Raw genomic sequence first — 12,116 nt, 5'->3', positions numbered from 1 at the left:
AAGATGGAGAGCCTTGAGAACTAAATGAACTATGAATTATTAGTTGTTTCCACACCTGCTGGATTACTTTATGTATCAACAAATGTATCACACAGATCACCAGCTTAGGAGTCACTGAACTGCTCTGCCTCTGTGAGACCAGGAATTAGGACCAGCTTTGAGGAAATCCTTCCAGCCTGCCTGGTGGGACCCTTATGTGGTCGAGTAATGAGGTTGTGATCTCGGTTTAGCTCCGCAATTAATGCCAATGAACCTAAAATCTGGATCCCAGAACTTACCGTCATTTCTATTTCCACGTCTTCAGCTACTCACTAGACATTTTCACTTCAGATCTCCTACCCCCATCCAGTCCTATCTGAAAATTGTATCTTCTGTAGCCAAACGAGCTTCATCTGCTACTTTTTCTGCCTTTGTCAATAGCACCAAGACACTGTACTTGTTCGTCCCCAAGAGCTGTTCTAAATGCTTACGACGTATACTAAGAGGGCGCCTGGGTGGCTCAGTCAGCTCAGCGTCTGACTTCAGTTCAGGCCATGATCTCGAGGTTCGTGAGTCTGAGCCTCACATCGAGCTCTCTACTCTCAGCATGGGGAGAGATCCTCTCCCACTGCGGATCCTCTGTCTCCCTCTCTCCCACTGCCTGTCCCTCTCTCTCTCAAAAATAAATAAACATTTAAAAATATATATATTAAGTCTTTAACCTATATAAAAGCCCCGTGAAGCAGATAATATTAAAACCTCCCATTTTACACATGAGAAAACTAAGGCACAGAGAGGTGTATTAACCTAAAAACACCCAAATCCATGTGGTCCATCTCACTGTTTCCCAGGACTGTCATATTTGCTCCACATGCAACGTTTCCCTCACCTAGAATGCCACCCCATCTGCCTGGTAGTTATAAAGATCCTACTTATCCTTCAAAGCCCACTTTCTAACATTCTTCCTTTTTTGTGACAACTTATCTTTCTTGAAAACTCCAGGTCTCTTCATATTTATCTCTCTTGATTCCTACAACACTCACAGTCTTCCACACGTGAGCTGGCTTTTGATAACCTGGTTAACAATACAGTTGTCTTGTGTCCCCCTAATGTCCCATGTGCGGTAGTCTTATCTTGGAGGCAAGAACCATGGCATTGAACTGTTCGACATCCCTCCCCCTCACTTCGTTTGTTCCTTGCCATTTTTATTCCTCCTTCCCTTCTCTTCAGCTAAGCCTTGAAAACATGGAAGACGTGGACGATACTCCAGAGGTAACGAATTGGCAATAAAACTCATCATGTCATGGGTAGAGTGAGGAAGACTGACACATTCATTCAGGACATCTGCGGAGTAGCTAACAAGATAGAATTAGGTGTGCAAGAGATTTCTTTGGCTTAATGTCTGTGACAGAAAAAGAGGCAAGAACCAGTGGAGGTAGGCACAATATCTAGAATGATGTAGGGCTGAGCCTTATGAAGGAGAAGGGGAAGGAAGGAAGGCTGGATGAGGAGAAGCTCACGCTGCGGTAGAGTTCTAGGAAAATCTTGGTCTGGCAACCATGGAGTCTTCAAGCTAAAGTAGCCAAGGGGGGGGGGGGGGGGGGGCCTCATCTCACAGCACCAGAGCTGTCATGAGCCAGGTCATTGTCTGGAGTGGCCCAAGGGAAGCATGCCTGGGCATGAACGTAGAGATCGACTTGAAGCCAGCACTTGTGACCATCAGTCCCTTATTCTGGAATAAGGGACACTGGATTCTCAATCAGGAATCCTACCTTCATGGGGCACCTGGATGACTCAGTCAGTTGAACATCTGACTTCGGCTCAGGTCATGATCTCAAGGTCCCTGAGTTCGAGCCTTGCATTGGGCTTGCTATTGTCAGTGCAGAACCCACTTCAGATCTTCTGTTCCCCTCACTCTCTGCCCCTCCCTCACTTGTGCTCTCTCAAAAATAAATAAATATGAAAAAAAAGAAATCCTACCACTGCATCTCAAATGTATCCCCCGCTAACTCTGTATCCTCACTAAAACTCACCGCTGTCCCATCATTTGTAAAATGGGAGTAACCAGTAACATAAGAGGGCTACTGTGCGAGCCACACGTTGGCAAGAAAATACAACGTTCAGTCTACTTTGATCAGTTCTGTCTGATCATAGTAATCTGAACTTGAGAAATATCTCATGGGTCATGACAAGCTCTATTCCAGCCAGTGATACTGTGAGAAAGGCAAGACAGCCAATCTTGGCCGTATGTACTGCCCTGTGGCTCTCTGAGGGAGAGAATGGCTCTGGAGGGGACCCTGAAGTGCTGAATTAAAGTGGGCCCACTTGTAGGTAGGGCCTGGTTAAACCCACACAGGTGAGGAATCAATTCCTGAGGAAAAAAGATGTGTAAAGGATCCAGTGGGTCCCAGTGACCCAGGTAGATATGACAGCTGGCCTAGAGCATCCGCTCAATTTCGAGGCAGGTTGACTAGGACCAGAGTCTAGTACGTCACAGGCTAGAGTACCATCTGCAAACCTGAAGCACAGGAAGTGAGTTCTGATCCCAAGACAGACGCTGATTGGCGGATTGACTCTTCCATGCCCCTCAAGTACAAGTAGAAAGGGGGTTTAGGCAGACCTGGGAGACAAGGAGGCTCCCAGTAGAACTTGAGTCTGTCTAGGTAGGAGCTGAGGGTTCAACCTTCAGGGCTAGCCAGCTACTGTGGACCCTGGAAACCAGCATCTGCTGAATAACTCCTTCCTTCCCTTATGGGTCCTGGCCCTCAAGACTAGCATCGAGTAAATAGTCACTTTTCTTCATGGAGTAGCATGTGGAAGTCAAAGCCAGGGGCAAGGAAAACTTTTCACTTTTCTATGTGGTACCGGCTTCAAAGAGTGCCAAGAACATCCATAATCTTACTCCAGGGTCACCAGCAATAGCAGCAAATTTGGAAAAAGCATGACCAATGTGCTGGACGTTGTGCATGCATGGGTACTAGAATCAGAAAAGAAATTAAACCTCGGCTCTGTTATGGGTTGAACTGCATTGAAAGATATGTAGGATTCCTCACCCCCACCCCCCACACACCTCATCATGTGACCTTATCTGGAAATAAGGTCTTTACAGAGGTAATCAAGTTAAAAGTGAAGTCATCGGGATGGGCCCTAATCCAATATGACTGATGTCCTTATAAAAAGGGGAAATCAGGACCCACTCACATGCACACAGGGAGAACCCCTTGTGAAGATGAAGGCAGGTTTTGGCTGATGTTTCTACAGGCCAGGGAACGCCAAAGATTGCCAACAATACCAGAAGTGAGGAGAGAGGCATGGGCAGATCTTCCCTCATGGCCCTCAGGAACCAACCCCACTGACACCTCATCGTCGACCTCAAGCTTCCAAAAATGGTAAGACTAAATTTCTGCTGTTTATGCCCCACCCTGGGCGGCACTTTGTCACGGCGGCTCCAGCAAACATATACAGGTTATACGAGAGTGTACCCAAACTGGTGTTCCTGTAGGAGAACAATGGAACATGTCCGGATGCCACTTCTTTACTTCAAGACTAAGTTAAGGGGCATGTTAGAAATAAGCCCCTTGACCCAATCAAGAGAGGGATGCAGAGACTCAGAGCACAGTGAAGCCAGGCTTTAATCAAAGTTCTTGCGAGAGCAGGTGTCTGATGGACAGGCACATTCCAGGCAGTTACAGCAGACGATTTATCTCCTAGCAGGCAAGTCCCTCCCCCGGTTCCTCATTGGCTGAGTACTACAGAGGTAAGTCCCTTCCCTGGTTCCTCATTGGCTGAGGTGACAGAGGTTACAGCCTTACCTGGCTGTCATCTACGCCCACGTAAGGCAAAAAGTAGTCTGATTGGAACAAATGCACATCCCCTGAGGTGACACAGAGAGTTTCAGTCCCTCCTCTCTTTGTTCTTTGGCGCTCATTGCAAAGCTGTGAAAATAAGCCCGTGAAACAGAGAGGGGAAGAAGAACCAGGAAGTGAAGTGTTTAAGGGTTTGGAACTCTATTACTGGGGGGCGGGGGGCGGCTCGTACCTATCTCCAATAGGTTGTAAACCTATTGTTAACTAGACAGCACAGATTTTATTTGGTATTTCTGAAAATGAATCCTCTCCCTTACTTCTCACAGGCACCTTCTCTGCCCTCTTCTCTTTCTCGTCACTGCTGGGGGATACTCCAAGGTGTATCCTGGACAGATGTAGGGCTATGGTGAGGCTGGGGAGAGGTCAGGGTAGGTAGCTGGGCGAGGTATTGCAATTCCCTTTTGCCTACCTCACTTCCTGCCAGGAATTTGAAACAAAACAAAATAAGAACCAAATGCCAATGATCAAGCGACCTCCGTGTCAAAATGCCAGCTTCTGAGGCAAGGGGGGAGCACTAGAGCTCGGAATCTTTGAGAACAAAGAGGCCTTCGCTCACCCATTGATTTTCATTAGCACAAATGCAGCCCCCGTTTGGGAATCAGGGGAGGAAAGAGCAGATCTGTGGAAGGCGAGGCAAGGAAATCACTGCCTAAAAATAGACCAGAGGCCTCACCCCCCGGGAAAATACGGCGCCAGCCCCTGCTGCAAGTGTTCGAAGCCTGCATTCTCTGGGAGTGTGGATTTGCAGTGTAGACCCAAATTGTTCCAGCCTGCGACGCTGCGCCTGCTCTTAAATGGAATTGCTGTCTGTGCTAACTTTTGACAAGAGCTGGCAAGCTGAGCTTTTCTTTGAAATGTAGACGGGGGCGTCGCATTTGCTCTCACACAAGGCTTTCCAGCATGTGTGAGCTCCAGGGTTTGTCCATCATCCGGAGGGGAAATTGCCTGTGGTAGATTACCAAGTGGGGGAGAGGGGAGTCGCAATCTCCATAGCAGAATGTATCGTGAAGCTCCAAGATTTTGAGAGAAGAAACCATTTTGACATGTCATGTTGTGCAAGCTAACAACATGTCTGTTCAACAGAAAAAAAAAAAAATCTCTGGTTTTAAATGATGAGAAAGCCGTGAAACACGATTTGAAAATTATGTCATGCCCTGCTTTGCCTTCCCCTCAAGGCAAATAAAAGTCTTGGAATAAAAAAAAAAAAAATGTTTCCACTTATTTTCAAATCTTTGCCTGGGTTGCATCTTTAGTCATACATTCTGTCGAATATTACTCACAAGCTGCCTAAATGAAAGTTATTAGCATGAATGAATGCTCTTTCTTAATGGCTGGGCTCCGGATGAAGTCAGTGATAAAGCCCAAAACGGTCACGTGAAGAAAAGCAATTAATAGAATTTGCCGTCATCTAACGGAAACTTGAACTGTCTGTGCAGTCGCCTGTCGAGGGAAATGAATATGGTGGTTGATTATCAGGAAAACTAGACTGAAATCCTGCCCACGGTAAATTCACGAGTGCCCCTCGAGCAGAAAGCCCCAAGTCCACAACCTCGAGGAATTTGCACAAATGTGTCACCAGGCAAGATCTGGCCCAATGCCCGGAAGCCGATGAGGTCACAAAGCTCATTACTCGGAAAATGAGCCGGGGGCCAGGCTCTCCTTCGATTGCATTTCACCGAAGAGTGGAGATCCCTCCCCATCACTAGGAGTAAAATGTGACTCCCAGGTGCTTAACCTGCGGAATCTTACAGAGATCCAACCTTCTCTTTCATCCCACAGCCTGATTTGAACCGTGGCTCTTCCTGCTCTGTCTGGAGGCATCGCGGCAGTTAATGGGAGTGATTCAAATGATCCTACTCCAATTCCTGCTATTTTAAGAGACTTAGCTTTTCTTAGCTATGGATTTCTTCTGTCTAAATCTGCCCGACTGAATTGGAAGCCGCCCAGAATCATCTTCTTTGGAAATTACATTTGTGCATCTAGGGTTTATTTGTAGTGCCACCCACGCTCAAGCCACTTTTTGAGAAGTGCAGAGCAAGTCATGTGACAGTCATCAGTGTATTTGCACCCTTTTTTGTTTAAAAACATAATCTGCATTACAAATTGCACCAATTCCTGTATGTAGTAAGCCATCATTCAATAAAAAGCACAAATGTATGCCTGTCACATTCAACATAATAAACTGCAAGTAAATACATCTTTTCTTAGTCCAAATCAGTCAGTAAATGATGTCTTTATTTTCTCTGTTATGCACCAAGTTTGCAATCAGCTTTATTCTTGATTCTCTCAGGCCAAGCCCGCACAGCCTCAGAGCAGTGGAAGAACGTCCTTTTGTGAGGCGCCTTTGGACACCCGAGGACAGGAACGCAGCTGAAGCAATCCACCCCTCCGGTTCGCTTTGCTTTACTCCGTCGTCATGGCGTCAATACCATCACCGTCTTCATCAGAGCCATCATCCAAAGATTTCCTGCACGGTGTCTGCATCTGGGCGATGCTACAATACACACGAGACGTTGTCCCCTGCCGGCTACGCCTGAGTTTGCAATTGACAAAGGAGGGTAGAAAAACACCTTGTGCTTTGAAGTAGGACAAAACTGCGTTAGAAGCACAGTCTTACTGTATCCAGTAGAGATGTGACGTGGGTAGTATTACTCGCCCTCTGAGAGCTTCGGTTTCTCATCAACAAGATGGGGGTGGTAGGTACCCTCCGAAAGATACATGTGATGACTTTCATGACATGTGTGCTGTGCAAGGTACACCGTATCTGCTCCGTTAGATATGAACTGGTAACATGGACATGTTCTTATGGGAAAAGGCGAGATAGCCAGGCTCTGCTTACTGTGGACATGTTATTAGGAGCCGTGATTATAATCATGCCACCGCTTGAATTCTGTAACAAGTGGGCAAGGTCAGCTGTGTCATCTCCTTTTTGTAGCCCAAGAAACTGATACTCAAGTAGTCAGCCAGATTTTTCTGCTTTGAATTCGGATTCCTTTTTCATGAAGATTATGACCACCCCACTCCTCTCGTTTTGTCACTCAAACAATTCCAGCTCTTTGCTGCCTTACGATCCTTGTACTAGCTGATTTCTAGGCCTGGAAAATTCTACCCTCGGATTTTACATGTCTGGCTACTTCTCATAACTTAGGTTTGAATTGAAATGCCCCCTCCTCTGAGACATCTCCCTTGGCCACTCTATTTAACACAGGCTTCTCATCCCAGCCACGTCCTAAGTCCGCCCAGCACCTTTTACCCTCCCTGGACCTCAGGTGCTCTTAGCATGTGACATAATGGCTAAGAATGTGGGCTCAGAATCAGATGGTCTGTATTTAAATTTTAGTTTTACCCCTTACTGGCGCGTGGCCCTGGACGACGACTTAATCTTGCTTTCTGTGCCTCCGTTTCCTCGTCTCTAAAATGGGGATGATAATGATGTCACGGGCAGTATAAAAGTGCCCAGAGGTTTAAGTCAACTAACACACAGAGAGCGTGTAGATCAACGTCGGACGCAGAGCAAACCCTCAATAAATGTGGATTAAGCTTTTCGGTTACACGGCACACCTCACTCTCTGACATTATCTCAACTGTGTGTGTTTGTTTACACTTGTCCCCACCTCCCTGAGGGCATGGATCCTGCCTGTCATGCTCACTACTCTGTCCCTAGTATGTAGAGTGGCACATGGTGGGGCCCCATAGATACGTGTCGTTGATGAATGAAAAGACGTTAAGCGTGTGTATGTTAGACATGTTATTGATAATGCTATCAATAATGCTAATAATAATGCTATCGTATTAGACCTGTGGGCAGAGATGTGATAAGAAAGAGGTGAGGACATGGTTGCTCATGGGTAGGATTGTTTCTGGGGACTCTCTGCTTCCATTTCTCTGTATATGATGCATTTCTCCTCTCCGCGCCTTCCAGGACCCTCTGTTCCCCTCCGGCTCCGCCCTCGTGAGTCAAGCAGAGGTCTCACCTCACCAGCACCTCCACACGTGTGCTCATGACCCACGGGTGTGACTTCATAAACTGCTACAACTCAGGAAGAAAAAGTCACGTTGAACCCTCTAGAAATCACAGCAGATTTTATGCCAACTCAAGAAAGGCAAGCAGTGAGCCGACCCTATACGAAATCAGCATCACCATAAAAATAGAGCAGCGTCCAGAAAGTGAGCCACAAGGAGGGGGCCTTGACAAAAGCCACTTCCACCACACCCCCTCACACACTCACCCAACTCTCACACCACGAAACAGAGACTCACGCATACAACACATAATCACAGCCTTGCAGATGCGGTGCTTTTCCATCAGTGATAGGAACCAGGCTCATAGAGGTTGTCCAGGTCAGTTACCCACACGATGTACGAAGCCCCAGCCCATGGTCATGGTACCTTGGCCTCCATGTCTCCGACCAGACAGTCATGGCCGCTGTCCGCATTCCTCACACATCACCATCTCAGGTACCCGTGCCCTCCTGCTTACTCTCCTCTGGACACTCCAGCTTGCTTCTGACCAGGATGACGTGTGTCCCTGTTTATCCAGGACAGCCCCCGTTTATACAGTGACTGGGGGCACGCCTTCTCGCAAGTTTCCAGGTTGGACACTAAATGATATGGTCCCCTGTTTATGCTCAGCTTAACTGTGAGGCTCCGAAGATGCAGAGATCCCAATGGGAGTCATTTCTAGCGCCCCCCAAAAGGGTGCCTGCAAAGAGTCCACTGGCTCTTCCAAATCAACAGTAAGCTAATAATCTCCGGCTGTTCCCTTTCTAAAGGAACAGCAAAGAAATAGAAGAACGTTAAGGTATCAAGGTTATGGAAAAGGGTCAGAAGGCAGATGAAGTGTAAGAAAATGTAATGGACTATAACACAATAGAGAAATCGGAGGCTTACTTCCTTTGGCTTTCTAATGCTAAGTACATAAGTAGGTGTATTTTGCCATTTAAAATAGGGGCAACCCTGAGAAGCTGCCTGTAAAATGAAGTTCTGTTTCTGATAGCTTACGTTCCTGTTGAATTGCAACTTAAAACATGTCGTTTGGTGCTTATATATTCTCCTGGAACAAAGGGGCTTAAAAGTCTAATAAGCTTTCACTTAAGTGTGGCTGGGGTGAATATGCATGTAGTTTGGGATACCACTAATGGGCATCAGTTCTCCCCCAAAGTGCACATCCTTGCCCCACGGCACACTTATTTACACACTCACCGTGCACAGCAGAAGGTCCAGAAGATCAGTCTAACACTCTCCACGGTCTTCCCATTTGTGTTCTCCTCTCCTGAATAAGATTCTAATTTTCTGAAGCAGGAAAAAAGTTTTGTAGTTTTCTTACTTTTAATTCAATTTTTTCTATGAATAACACATGAATCCATTCTCAATGTAAAATATTCAAGTAACTCTTTGTATTTTCCCCCATGCACCTCAAAAGATCCTGCTCATACTGGGCATAAAATAGGTGTTTAGGAAAACGCTAGTTTGGTAAATAATATATAGTTATTCGGCATGTTTGAAAAAGCTCTGGGTAATGTGTAATTTGAAGGATTTTTTTCTACTATGAACTAATTCATATATACAAAAGACTGTATAAAGCATATCTGTTGAGAGTACACTATACTGATAATGTGTATATTAACTATGCTAATAATATAGATGCTTAAATACTTGTCATCCAGCTTGAGAAACAGGACATTACCAGTCCTTAGAACTTACCTTCTCGGCAAGTTTTACGTAAAATCACATTGAAATTTTGTTGGCTCAATATCTACGTATCATTTTATTGTCAAAATATAGATACAGAAAACCACACAAATGTGTTAGCCTAGTGAATAATTATAAGGTAAAGAAACGGAACCTGGCCAGTCACCCCAAAGTCTCCCCCCCACATACTCTCTCCCAAACACAGCTACCCCCCCAACTCCGAAAGCAACCACGGTCTTAAATTTTATACTAATCATTTTCTTGAGGTTCTTCATTATCCAAGTATAGTCTTACCTATTTTTTTTCATTTGCATACTGCAAAATTAACTTTTGGGGTGTACATGACATTGAATTTTAACACCCGCATCAACATAGCTACCACCACAATTAGAGAACAGAGCCGTTCTGTCACTTCCAAAATCCTCTCATGCTATTCTTCAGAGCCAAACCCTCTCCCATTCCTAACCCCTGTCAAGCACTGATCTCTCTCCTTACAGTTTTGCCTTTTCCAGAATGTAATGTAAATGGAACAATATGGCACGTAGCCCTGAGACTGGCTTCTTTCACTCAGCATGATGCATTTGTGATTCAGCCATGTCGGTATCCTTTTATGGTGAATCGTATTCCACTGCAGGGATCTCCAGTTTTGTGATCCCATTCATCCGCTGAAGGACATTCAGGTTGTTGACTCGTTTGAGTGATTATGAAGAATGCTCCCATAAATGTTCACTTACAGGTTTTTGAGAGCACCAATGTTTTCATTTATCTAGGGTAAATACTTGGGGGGGGGGACTGCTGGATCGGATTGTAAGGGTGTGCTTTGCTTCATAAGAAACTGTCAAACTCTTTCCTAGAATGATTGGCCATTTTACATTCCCCCCCCGGCAATGCACGAAAGTTCTAGTTGTTTTGTTTCCTCACCATTACTCGGAATTGCAAGTTTTATATTTTGCTTTTTGCTTCAGCCGTTCTAACAGACGTGTAATTGTATTTCATCGTGGCTTTAATTTTCATTTCCATGATGAGTAATGGTGTTGAACACGTTTTCATGTACTTATTTGACATCCCTTTATCTTAGAGAAGCATCTAGACAGATCCTGTCTTTAAACTGATTTATCTGTTAAGCTTTGAGAGTTTTTTTTTTTTAATAAATACTGGATCTAAATCCTTTGATGAATATGAGATTTGAAGATATTTTATCCAGGTCGGTGACTTGTTTCTTCATTGTCTGCCATTGTCTTTCAGAGAGCAAAACGTTTTCATTTTTAAATCTCGATGATGCTCACTCTATCTTTTTTCTTTTACGGATTATGTTTTCTGTTGCCATGTCAAAGAACTCTTCCTGATAAGATCATAAAGGTTTTTCTCCTGTTTTCTTCCAAAAGTTTTTAATTAAAAAAAAAATAGACTTAACTATAAAGTCTGAGTGAAATTTTGCATAAAGTGTGAGACATATAGATGCCCAATTGTGTTAGGCCATTTGTTGAAAAGACTATCCTATCTCTGTCGAATTAGTCTTTGTACCTTTGTGAAAAATAAGTTGACCATATTTGTGTGGGTCTGTTTCTGGATTGCATTTTCTATTCCACTGAACTACATGCATATCCTTATGCAAAAATCACACTATCTTGGTAACTACGAGTGATAAAATTTGGTAATGCGAGTTCTTTGTTATTTTTCAAAATTCTTTTGGCTATGTAGTTCCTCTGATGTTTCATGCAAAGTCTAGAATAAGTTTGTCTATCTGTATAAAAAAAAATCCTGTTGTGATTTTTCTTTTCATTGGGATCACATCGAATCTATAGATCAACTTGAGAAATATTGGCATCTTTACTATATTGAGTCTTCCAATACGTTAACAAAGCATGTCCGGGGCGCCTGGGGGGCTCAGTCGGTAAGCGTCCGCCTTCGGCTTAGGTCATGATCTCGAGGTTCGTGAGTTCAAGCCCCGCGTCGGGCTCTGGGCTGACAGCTCGGAGACCGGAGCCTGCTTCGGATTCCTGTGTCTCCCTCTCTCTCTGCTCCTCCCCCCTCACACTCTGTCTCTCTCTCAAAAATAAATAAACATTAAAAAAAATTAAAAGAAAAATCATGTCCATTTATTTGGGAATATTTCCCTTCTGGCCTTGTGATTGATCCCTGAAGGGAGGGGGTTGAGGGCAAGGCACTCTTGTTTGAGCTCTTCACCTATGGAATCTGACAAGTGTCAGAACTGAGTTGAATTGCAGTACACCCAGCTTGTATCCAAGAATTTCTTGGTGGTGTGGGGAATATCTCCCCACCCCAAACACACACACACACACACACACACACACACTGGAAACAGTACTACAAATGTTTTAATTAGCTATAGTTCTTAAACGCTTGGCACAAAGTAGTCTCCTTAGGTAAAATGCATTGCCTCATTACCCCAGATAGGACTGGTCCTGTTTAGATATAGTTGGAAATTGGAATCAATTATGTCTATATGGATGAAGTGCTGAGCGTTCTGTCTGCCCCATTATATCTCTCTCCCCAGACTGACCCAATGGCTGAAATCTCCTGCCACGACCTTGCCCGAGTACAGCTCAGGTAGCAGGC

The sequence above is a fragment of the Lynx canadensis genome, chromosome B2 (genome assembly GCF_007474595.2).
Source record: "Lynx canadensis isolate LIC74 chromosome B2, mLynCan4.pri.v2, whole genome shotgun sequence".
Lineage (NCBI taxonomy): Eukaryota > Metazoa > Chordata > Mammalia > Carnivora > Felidae > Lynx > Lynx canadensis.
This window is presented reverse-complemented; position numbering follows the sequence as displayed.